Genomic DNA, 12,695 nt, shown 5'->3' with positions numbered 1-12,695 from the left:
GCCCCAAATAATGATGACCCTGATTTTTTCCATGAATTTTTCTCTCGGTTACTCGATTTAGCAACAAATTCTACTATTATTATTGGAGGTGATTTTAACACGGTCTTGAACCCGTTAATAGATCGTTCTAATAATACGATATATACAAGGCGATTAGGATCCGCTAAAGTAATAGATGAATATATGGAGGATTTTGGCCTCAGCGATGGCTGGAGACTTCAAAACCCAACTAAGAAGGAATTTACTTTCTTCTCTGCTGTGCACCGATCATTCTCAAGAATTGATTTTTTCCTTACAAATAATTCTATTGTTGATAAAACTGCTATAAAAATACATTCTATAATTATAAGTGATCATGCACCAGTCTCCCTCACTCTACAAATTGACTCTACCTTTAAACCTCCCCCGATATGGCGTTTTAACATCTCATTACTGAAAGACGTAGAGTTTGATAAAATTATTAGAAGGGAGTGGGCAGATTTTTTGGAAATAAATGACTCTCCAAATATATCTCCATCTCTTCTCTGGGAAGCAGGGAAAGCGGTAATTAGAGGGAAAATTATATCATATTCAACTTATAAAAAGAAACAGGATCAAAAATTAGAAAAATACCTGGAAGATAAAATTAAACAACTAACGGATGAATATGTATTAAACCCAAATAATCAAATATGGATAGAACTACAGAATATAAAAATACAGTTAGATAACATGTTATCTAAAAAGACAGAGTTTATAATACAACAGTTGAGATATAATAATTTTGAACATAATAATAAATCAGGTAAATTCCTGGCAAATCAACTTCAACGGAATCGGGAAAAATCTCTTATAACGGCTATTAAAGATATAAATGGTGAATGCACACAATCACCAGAAGAAATTAACCATATTTTTATAACTATTATCAAAATCTATACACAGAAATTAATAGACCTAACCCTGAATATATTGAGGAATTCCTAAACAGCTTAAATATACCTCAGTTATCTATTGAACATAAAGATATTCTCGATACCCCGTTTACTATAGATGAGTTGTATCGTGCTTTAGACAGTATGCCTAATGGCAGAGCACCTGGTCCAGACGGCTTTCCGGCTATATTTTTTAAACATTTCTGGTTAATGTTTGCTCCATTATTTCTAAGAGTAGTAACTGAAATTAAAAGTAAAGGTGATATACGTCAAGATATGAATATAGCAGCAATTAAACTTTTATTAAAGCCAGAAAAAGACCCTACCCTCCCGTCAAGTTACCGACCGATATCACTAATTAATACCGATATTAAAATTATCGCTAAGGCCTTGGCATCTCGATTAGAGACGGTAATCTCGACAATTATTCATAGTGATCAAACAGGTTTTATTAAAGGTCGTCATTCTACTAATAATATTAGGAGACTCTTTAACTTGATTAGTATGTCACAGCGGTATGATAAAAAGGCAGTTGTTATTTCGCTGGATGCAGAAAAAGCATTCGATAAAGTTAACTGGTCCTTCCTCTTTGCTGTCTTAAATAAATTCGGCTTCGGGGAGTCATTCATTCAATGGGTCTCAATATTATATGATTCTCCTAAAGCTACAGTTACTACTAATGGGATTACATCACAGAGTTTTACTTTACAAAGGGGAACAAGACAAGGGTGCCCAATTTCTCCTTTATTATTTGCTATATTTATTGAGCCGCTTGCATTAGCTATACGTCAGGATAGACGGATCCAAGGAATCCACTGCGGGACAATAGAACATAAAATTAATCTATATGCCGATGATATATTACTCTATTTAGAAGAACCTGCTATCTCGCTAGGGGAAGCATTTAAATTAATAACTAAATTCTCTCACTTATCAGATTACTCTATTAACTGGACAAAATCAACATTATTACCTATTACAGAAAATTCATGGAATCCTACAAGTCAGGATCCACACTACTCCTTTCCTACAGGTAATTTAAAATACTTAGGTGTTAAAATTTCACCTAAGTTAACTGAATTAACTTCTTTAAATTTTCCACCATTATTGGATAGTATCCGTAGTGACCTGGAGCGCTGGAATAATCTTCCGATCTCTTTAATAGGACGGATAGCTACTATAAAAATGAAAGTTTTACCAAAGATTAATTATTTATTTTCAATGATTCCATTTAAACCTACGTCTAACTGGTTCCAATCGCTGGACTCTGCTATCATAAAATTCTATTGGAATAAAAAAAAAAGCCAAAATTAGTCTATCTACTCTTCAGGAAAGTAAATCTAAAGGAGGTTTAGAGGCACCAAACTTTATGTACTATTATTTAGCTAATCAACTACAATATCTTGTGCTATGGACACAACCCAACAGAGATACTAACTGTTGGTTGGAATTGGAGCAGAAGGATTGTAATAATCTTAGACTGTCAGATTTACTCTTTATTACAAAATCAATAAGACGACATAATTGTTTTAAAAACCCAATGATAGCCGCCACCCTGACTGCCTGGTGGAAGGCATTAGAAATTACAAACTCCCAATTGGCGCCCTGTGGGCTCTCTCCCATTTGGCATAACCCCGACTTTCAACTTAATAATCAGTCGTTCCATTTAAGCCTATGGGAGCAGAAAGGAATTACACACCTTCATCATCTTTTCTCAGATAATAAGTTTATATCGTATACAAACTTGGTCCAGAAATATGAAATAAAAAAGGGAAATTTCTTACATTATCTGCAAGTTAAAAATATGGTTAAGAAACAAATCCCAACACTTCAGGATACGCTCCAACTGCCTGTCTTAGCTAAAGATATTATAAAGCTTTCTCCAACAACAATAAAGAAAATATCAAAAATATATAAGTTATTTTTATACACAAATAAAACGTATTTACCGACTTTAAAATGGGAAAAAGACTTGTCTATAGTTCCGGAACCAGACTTTTGGACCCAAATCTGTGAAAATGTATTTAAAATGACCAAACAGACAAATTTGCAACTTATCCAATATAAGATACTTCATAGAACATATATTACACAATATATGATGAAAAAAATGGGACTCTCTGACTCCGACATTTGTCTCCAGTGCTCACAAAACACTGCCGATACTTATCTTCATGCTTTATGGTCATGTACTCCAGTGCTGCATTTCTAGACTAAAATCTTGGGAAAGCTCGCTGATATATTAAACTGTAGGCTTCCTTTATCTCCAAGATTGTGTTTACTAGGTGACTTAACAATAACTGAGCTACCATGTAAACAATCTCAATCTATATTTATAGCCCTTACTATTGCTAAAAAAATAATCCTTGTCAATTGGAAAAATAAACAATCTCTAAATATCGACCACTGGTTAAACTTACTAATAAATTATATCTCAATGGAAAAAAATCTCTGCCTTAAATAAAAATCAAGTATCAAGATTTAAACAAATATGGTCTATGTACATAGAATATTTTAATCTCAATTTGGCAACTTAATCCTGCCAAGATTCTGCCTGTTAACGAGAGCCACCACATCGTTACAACTTCTGTTTTCGCTGCTCCTGTATTTGGTATTTTGTATCTGATTGTTTTTATTTTTATATAGTCAGGAACCTAGTTGCTGCTAGTGGGCTCGAGCATACCACACTATACGACACTATACTCAATAACTCCTTAAGATCTATTTCTAGTGGGCACTAAGCATCAACACTTGGTGTTACTGCATGCTAATTAGTCAATTTTCTTGACGCCGTCCCCTGTGGTCGGGCGGGGGTGGTTCTGCCCCACCTCGGTGGCGGTTGCGTCTTGGCCGCTCCCTGGGCCCCCTGTGGGGTGCGGTGTTGGGGTGCTTCCCCTGGTGCCCGGGGCGGTGCCGTCCCGGCGCGGTCCGCTGCTCCGTGCCCGGCGGCGCGGTTCGGGGTGGGTGGGCCTCCGGTGTGCCCCGTGGTTCCCTCTCCCCTCCCCCTTCCTCCCCCCCGTCGCCTCTCCCTCCTCGCCTCCTCCCGCCCATCCTCCTCTGCCTCCCGGTCCCTTTTCCCTTGTCGCCCTCCCTCCTCCTCTCCCCCCCCGCCTCCTGCCCTGCAGCCGCCCTTTCGCCTTCTTGTCGTCTTCTCCCCGCTTCCCCCGCCCCCCCCCCCCCCTTCCCTGTCTGCCCTGCGGCCCCATCCCCCTCCCTCTCCCTGGGCCTGGGGCTCCCTCCCCGGCCCGGGCGTCGGGCTCCGGGGGCCGGGCGAGGGTTTGGGGCCTGCCCCACTCCGGTATAACTCCTGGCGCCCCGGGCGGGCTCCGGTGGCCGGTGGGCTGTCCGGTAGCCCTGCTGCGCTGGCTGTCCGCCCATTGTGGTGCCGGGTGGATGAGGTGGGGGGCGGGTGGGGGTGGGGGTGCTGGGGGGCGGGCGCGCCACCTACACCCGCCGGGTTGGGTGAGGCCCCGCTGGTCGCTCCTCTTACTCACTTCACTAGCTTGCACTATACACTTTGTAAATATACACATAGGGCACACAACACATTTCTTGGTGGGGTGGGGAAGGGTGGAAACACCGTCTTCACCCTTCAACTCCCCTCCAATTTTAATGCACCTCACGTCCAAGGGGAGGGGTGAGTTGGGGCGGGGAGCCATCAGAGGGGATGGACTGCAGTGCCTGGCAGCGCTGTGGTCCCCCCCATTTGTGTCCCTGCCCCACCACTTTGTCCCTCCATTCCCTTTTTTAATGCACCACACATATACATATTCATTTTTTGGGGGGGGATACGGGTGTGTCGGAGTAGGGGAAATTTTTTCCCTCTGCTCCGACTCACCTGCTCCCAATTTTAATACACCACACGCACACACTTGTATATACACTGGGTGGGGCCACATTCACGGTGTAAGGGTAGAGCTCGCCAGTCGGCGAGCTGGCGGACTCAGTAACAGGGTTAGGTGTCACTAGTACTCTGGCGTGACGACCGGGGCCTCTCCCCACCGGGCTCGGTGTTCTGGTGTTCCGCCTTCTCCCCTGGTGCTTCCTCCTCTGCTTCCCCCCTCCCGCCGCTGTGCAAATCTCGCGCGGCTGGAGGTGGGGTGGGCACATCTTCCCTCTCTGCGCTGCTGCCCGGTGCCGGTTTCCGGGGGGGGGTGGGGGGTTCTCGCGGGGGGCCGGGTTCGCGGGGGGGGGGTGGCGGCCGTCGGGGGGGGGGCGGCTTGTTTGGGGGGGGGTGGAGGTATGGGTGGGTGGGGGGTTGGGTGCTGGGGGTCGGGGTGTGTTCGGGGGTTTGGGGGTCGGGGGTGGTGGGGCCTGGGTCGTGGTGGATGGCGGGTTTGGGTGGGGTGCGGGGGGGTCGTGGGGGGATGGGGGCTGGGGACCGGTGGGGCGCTGTGGGGGCCCGCTGGGCCTCGTTCTGCGGCCTTGGGCTCGGGGGTGTGGGCCGGGGCTGGGGCGGGGGTGTTCCGGGTGTCTGGGTCGGCTCGCCGACCGGTGTCCGCTCGGGTGGCTTGGGGGTGGCCTTGGTGCTGCCGCGGCCTGGGGATTCCGGGGGGGGGGGGGGGGGGGGGGGGGTGCTCGCTTTGCTGGACCGCGGTTGACGGCTTCTTTCTTCGGTGGTGGTCCTTATGCATGCCAGATCCGTCGCACCAGCATCTACTGAAACTCAACAGAAGTACCCTCTCCCTCCCACAGCCCCTTGAATCAGTTGGTGCTGGTGTCTGTGGTTCTCACTTTTCTTTATCTATCCTTCCCTCCTTCCTCTCTTTAGTTTTTCCTCTGGTCACTTGAGATCTTAATTTATTAGAAGTATGAGGTTTCTGGGGTTGGCATAAGACTCTGGTTTTGTAACCACGCAGGAGGGGTCTTGTTGGTGCTGGACTTCACTTTGATGGATTGGATGTACTGGCTTCTATTGATCTCACTCTGCCTTATCGATCCTTCCCTCCTTCCTCTCTTTAGTTTTTCCTCTGGGCTCTTGAGATCTCGCTAAATTTGCTGGAATTTAGAGGCTTCCGGGGTTGGCGTAAGACTTTGATTTTGTAATCATGGGGAAGGCAGGAAGTTTTTGGTCGGTGCTGGATGTCACTTTGATTTACCTTTCTTTTCTCTTTATTTCTTATTTTTCTGACCTTTTCTCTGGTCTCCTGACCATTTAAATCTCACGACTCTGGCAAGATTCTGAAGTACCTGGTTAAGGCGAAGGGTAATGGGATATTTATAAGGTTTTAGGTGAATGAATGAGTATAAATTTATACGTATTTGCACGCACGCACACGCACGCACGCAAACGCACGCAAACGCACACACGCAAACGCACGCACGCACGCAAACGCACGCACGCAAACGCACGCACGCAAACGCACGCACACATACACACACAAAAAAAAAAAAAAAAAAGAGCAATGATGACAAGACGTTGAATCGGTAAGACTACCGAATGAACAATTCTGAGCTCTTCAAAAAAAAAAAAAAAAAAAAAAAAAAAAAGAAAGTGTAATAGGAACAATTTTTGCGCATTAGTAGTCATGTGACACCCGCCTGGTCACGGAGGAAAGGTAAGAAACGTATTAATCTTCAAGTTACTTTATATGTATTTTTACTTACTTGCAATTGACTATTTGATCTGAGAATTATTAATTTCGGTATTGTATTTTAGTTTTACATGCTGAAGTGTTTTGGATACTGCACTTCATGAGCGCAAAAGAGAGAGAGGTTTTAGCCAAGCGAGCCTCGTTCGAGAAGTTGAATAAAAGGAAAGGAGCTTGAAATCCTGTCCTGCCATGTCTGGTTCATTTAGCAGGGAAGACGCCAGAAAACATCAAGAACTTTAAACGATTTGTAACCTGCCTTTTACCCAGCCTCCAGGACCAACAACAACATCTTAGGGTTACAGGAAGTAGGAAGTACGGGGCCAATCGCTGTCGGGTCGGAACTGCCTTCCGAGGGGACAACAAGTCTTTTTAAAGGTGGACGATGCAAGATTAGACTCAAATTTGAGTGTTAAAATAAGCATATTTTTCACCCGCACATGTTTTAAGAATTGTATAATGGACAGGAGGCACGACTATGGCACAATGACTGTTGCCCCTATTTTTCTGTAAAAGGAAAAAATATTGGAGCGTTCAGGCTGGAATCTTTAGCTTTTTCTCTGAGCATGATGTCATGCGCGTGCACGCTATTGTTCCTGTTAGCTCTCGCGATTGTTCACGCAACTTCATGGACAGGACGGCTAATTCAAACTGGATTTAAAGAGACCTAAACCCGATACGTCTCAATCCTTTATGGAGACTCCACGGAAGACAAAGAGAAGTAAAAAACTTTCAGACCAGCGTCACGGGAGGACGCAGATAAATATAGGTGCAGCGTTCGTCAGGTGGAGAGAGCTAAGAGCTATCCTGGGGATGAAACGGGACCCACAGCTTGCAGACTTTTTGGTAAAAAAGGTAACACTTCGTAACGAAAATACAGTAGGGTCTATTTATGATTAACAATGCAGAATAAAACTACCACACGGTCGCTTACTAATGTCTTCGCACTTGGGCATATTAGCAACGCACTGCTATCCTCAATGTCATCGGATTCACAGGATGCACTATTTACGTTTGTAAGGTTGTAATTATGTAAGCTTTTGTCACTCCAAATTACTTTCACATACAAAGTAACGAGGATTAATACGTTTCTTACCTCTGTAGACATTATTAAGCCTATGAAAAAGGCGTTGTGCTCCGTGTTTACGTTTGTTCAATTAACTTGGAGGTTTGCTCGTGCCGAAAAGTCGCGCACGCTTCTGGCCGTGTGCACGTTGCTGGGGTCCATTCCACATTTCGCCAGAGGGGTCGCAAATGTGCAAAAACTCTGAATCCTGCTACGTCCCCCTTTAAGTACAAAGTGATATAACACTGAGCTGTCACCATTGTCTTACATACGCAATTATGCCATGTGGTGACAGACAAATGTCCAACACAAATCAATGTCACACATTTTTTTTACAGTACAGTACCTATTTTTAATTAGAAAAAAAAAAACAACAACTGTGAATTGTTAAGAAATTACTGAATCAATGACTAAAAAGTGCAAACATATTTCTATTAGGTTAACATTTCTTCCCAATTTTATGTTAACAAGAGTCTGAACAATTATAAAAAAAAAACAAAAAAAAACCATACACTTTATTATAAATTTAGATCTAAATTGAGATATAAAATTATTGAAGTCACACGATTATGATTAAAAAATGTAATCGACTGACACTTCTAACATACATATTAGGGCTAAACGATGAATTGCATTTGCGATTAAACCGCGGTTTGACAATGCGCGATTACGTAATCGCGGAAAGCCGCGATTTAAATGCTCATTGAAACGGAGAGGAAGGAGGGAAAGGGGGTCGCAGGGACGTCACCACCGCTGTAACTAAAGCCTAATACCGTAAGTGCACACGTAAATTTGGTGATTTTTTATTATTTTTTTTGTCTCATGAGACCTTGAGATGAGTGTCTAACTTGTTTATTTCTTCTGTTTGAACTTGGTTTTAAAGCAACACTTCACCATTGTGAGATGACTTTTCGGCTGCTGTAATGTTGCGCGTTTTGTAAACTGAGTACTGTACACGCAAGTGTGCGGCAGGTGGCGGCGACTGATAAATTTGAGTTGTGCTATATTTATTTTGAGGCTAAATAGGTGTGTAGGTGGCCATATGTTTTGTCGTCCGATTTCATGAATGAAGATTAGGACGGATGAAATTATTGGTCGTCATTACTCACCGTATCTTTTAACCCTTGAGGCATAAAAAAACAAAACAAAACAAAAAACACATATGGTATTTTGTACAAAATTTGTAAACTCATTGTAAGTGTGATAACCAAGTCATTTAAGAATATTCTTTTACTTTCCATCACTCAAAATGTTCAGTGGCATCAGACCTATCCAAACATATGGACTTTTTATTTTGTTTTATTTATTTTTGATAGCCTCTATGGACAATAAAAGCAACATTGTGCAATGAGTACAACGAACGATGATGTGAAAATATACTTTTACAAAAAATACCAATCAGGGCAACTGATTGCCTAAAATTAAAAAAGGACGCCGATTTTTGTTATCTCTATGGCAACATTCAGTTAGAAATACAGCACCACCTAGCCATTGAGGCATAAAAAAAATAAAAAATACCCCACTTACGGTATTTTGTACTAAAGTTGTAAACTCATTGGAAATGTGATAACTACTTTCCACCACTCAAAATGTTCACTGGCATCAGACCTATCCAAACATATGTACTTATTATTTTGTTTTATTTATTTTTTATAGCCTCTATGGACAATAAAAGCAACATTGTGCAATGAGTACAACGAACGATGATGTGAAAATATACTTTTACAAAAAATACCAATCAGGGCAACTGATTGCCTAAAATTAAAAAAGGACGCCGATTTTTGTTATCTCTATGGCAACATTCAGTTAGAAATACAGCACCACCTAGCCATTGAGGCATAAAAAAAATAAAAAATACCCCACTTACGGTATTTTGTACTAAAGTTGTAAACTCATTGTAAATGTGATAACTACTTTCCACCACTCAAAATGTTCACTGGCATCAGACCTATCCAAACATATGTACTTATTATTTTGTTTTATTTATTTTTTATAGCCTCTATGGACAATAAAAGCAACATTGTGCAATGAGTACAACGAACAATGATGTGGATATATACTTTTACAAAAAATACCAATCAGGACAACTCATTGCCTCAAAATATAAAAGTACGATGATTTTTGCAAATCTTAACATTCACCAAAACCCACTGAGCTTTACACACTCATCACACCTGGCAAAAAAAAATTCCACATGTAAAGGTTTATTAACTTTGAGACCAGTCGCCCACTTGAACTGTTGTGCATTGATTGTCTTTCACTTGAACCTGACAGTAGTAACACCAAGGATATTTTAGTTCTTATGGATCATTTTACAAAATTTGCTGTTGCCATCCCTACCGCCAACCAGAAGGCCAAGACTGTGGCAAAGTGCCTTTGGAATGACTTTATGGTGCACTATGGAATCCCAGAGAGCATCCATTCAGATCAAGGAAGGGATTTTGAATCCGTACTCATTAAAGAGTTTTGTGAAGTTGCTGATATCAGCAAAAGCAGAACCACTCCTTACCAGCCGAGGGGAAATCCGGTCGAGCGTTTCAGTTGAACCCTCCTCAACATGCTCGGGACACTCTTGAAAATAAAGAAAAGTCCAAGTGGCGCGAGCATGTCAAACCTTTTGGTACATGCGTTACAATTGTACGAAGCATAAGGTCACAGGATTCACGCAATATGAACTAATGTTCGTTCGTTGTCCACGCTTGCCAGTTGATTTAGCGTTTAATCTACCTGTCCGACAAACTTCAGAAATTTCTCACCCTGAATATGTGAAGAACCTGCGTTTACACCTTGAAGAAAGTTACAAACTTGCTTCTAAAAATGCACTCAAGTCCGCTGTGAAAAACAAAAACCAGTTTGACCAAAAGATAAGGCCTAGCCGTTTTGAAATTGAAGACCGAGTTCTTGTCCGTAATGTCCATCTCCACGGGAAACATAAACTGGAGGACAAATGGGGTCCTCTGGCACACTATCTAAAGCCAACAGCCTCAAACCTGGGTGTCAAGATGGACACCGACTTTAAACTAGACTGGCAAATTTCCGCTGTTGTCAAATCCAGCTTTTTTCATCTTAGGCAGCTGGCTAAGGTAAAAAATCTCTTATCTCAGCAGCACTTAGAAAAGATAATCCATGCCTTTGTTACATCTCGGCTGGATTACTGTAATGAACTTTACTTTGGAATCAGCCAGTCCTCCCTCAAACGTCTCCAGCTTGTCCAAAATGCTGCTGCTCGTCTCCTTACTGGTGCCCGTAAGGGGGAACACATAACCCCTATCCTGGCCTCTCTTTACTGGCTGCCCGTGAAATTTAGAGTCCACTTCTATTTGTTTTCAAATCTCTAAATGGTCTTGCCCCACCTTAGCTCTTGCACCCCTACGCACCTGCCTGGTGCCTCAGGTCAAAAGACCGGACTCAATTGGAGGTACCGAGGGCTAAGTGGAGGCTAAAGCCTAATTTATGCCTCCACGTTTGCTCTCGCGTCGATGAGCGCCGTCGATTGAATTTTAAGTGCCGCGTCGCTTGTGGCCGGCTGACGTGCACACGTCGCCAATTCTTGGACGCCGTAGATGGCGGGGCGTAGCTCGCTTCTGATTGGTCCGTTCGATGGCGTTTTTTCTTTTTTCTCTCTCTCTCTCTCCCCGCCCCCCGCACAGATAGTTTCCGTGAAGGCAACTGGCGGCGTAAATCGACTTCCTGCTCGGAGACCACGGCTGTGCATGTGGATATGTGCCTGGGACGAGAGGCGGAAAACAACAATAACAAAAAAAAAAAAAACTGTGTTCGCTAAGCGCACGGCTGTTGTGTTTTGGCGAGTTTACGGCCGACACCGGTGCAAATTGGCAATAATTAATTGCCACGGTGATGAACTTACTCTCCCCTCGGCTTTGTTTCGTGTTTCTGAATTAAATTGAACTTCCTGAATCCGTCATAAAATGCAGAGGAATCGCCACTCTGTGGCGTCCCAGCCATAGCGACAGCGGGACTTGGTGTGAAACTCCAGCAGACACAGATGTGTATTGCGCACAAGTCGGAAGGCAAACGCACGAGCGGAGCAACGCCGTAACCCCCCCGTGCGAGTCCGTCGCAGAAGCATACTGAGGCCTTAAGAGGAGATGGAGCCTTTGCAGTTGTTGTTCCCTCCCTTTGTGACAACCTCCCACAAAATATTAGGCAATCCCCCTCTTTTTCCTCTTTTAAAACACGTCTTAACACACATCTGTATTCTTCGGCTTTTGACGCACCATGAGACTTGTATTGGTGTTTTGTGGTGTGTATGAATTTGATGTTTACTCTACTTACGGTATTTAGCTATGCATTTATTTATTTATTATTTATTAAGTCACTCGCCTACTTCTTATTAATTTACTGATGTAAAATTTGCGCATTTCAAAATGTTTGCTTTGTTCTTGTTTTGTTACCTTTACTGCACAACCGATTTATGTTTCATGTACAGCACTTTGTATATAGCAATGCCTGTTCTTAAAATGCTTTATAAATAAAGTTGAGTGTTCAATTTGAGCCAAGGGGTGGCTCCCTCTTGGAAACGTGATAACTAAATCATTTCTGAATATTTGTTTTTACGTTCGACCCCTCAAAATATTCAGTGGTATCAGACCTATGTATGTATGTATAGCTTTTTATTTATTTTTATTTTAGATGCCCTGTTTGGACAATAGAAGCAATATTGTCCTAACAGCAAATCTATGATCTGTCTATATACATATATATATATATATATATATATATATATATATATATATATATATATATTAGGGCTGTCAAACAATTAAAAAAAATTACTAATTAATCGCGCATTTTTTTTTTTTTATAAAGGTTGTAACAAATATTTACCCAAGCACAGTGTTTAAATTAATGTAGAATCATCACATACAAAGAATATTTCGAGTCAAAAACTTTTAATAGTTATTTTTTAAGCGCCTTCCTTAATTTTTGAAAACAATTATTCTCCTGTAAAATATAAACTTTAAACAAAAACATCAAATTTAACTCAACATTGCGGGCACCTTTTTTTTTTTTTTTATTTTTTTAAATAATGTTTATTCTCATGTAGATAAAAACAACCCATACCTATTTAAAAGTACAGAGGGCGATGTCTTGCATGTTCTA

The 12,695-nt window shown here is 42.1% G+C and overlaps 1 protein-coding gene across 1 annotated transcript in view; it reads right to left on the bottom strand.

Moving 5' to 3' along the window:
• Positions 1-12,695, bottom strand: part of ccn6 (cellular communication network factor 6) — a 58,735-nt gene that overhangs the window by 15,537 nt on the left and 30,503 nt on the right. The gene's annotated exons all lie outside the window — the stretch shown is intronic.

This window comes from Festucalex cinctus, chromosome 12, assembly GCF_051991245.1.
Source record: "Festucalex cinctus isolate MCC-2025b chromosome 12, RoL_Fcin_1.0, whole genome shotgun sequence".
NCBI classification, from domain to species: domain Eukaryota; kingdom Metazoa; phylum Chordata; class Actinopteri; order Syngnathiformes; family Syngnathidae; genus Festucalex; species Festucalex cinctus.
Note: the sequence above shows the minus strand (reverse complement) of the source record. Positions and strands in the feature narration are given on the sequence as shown.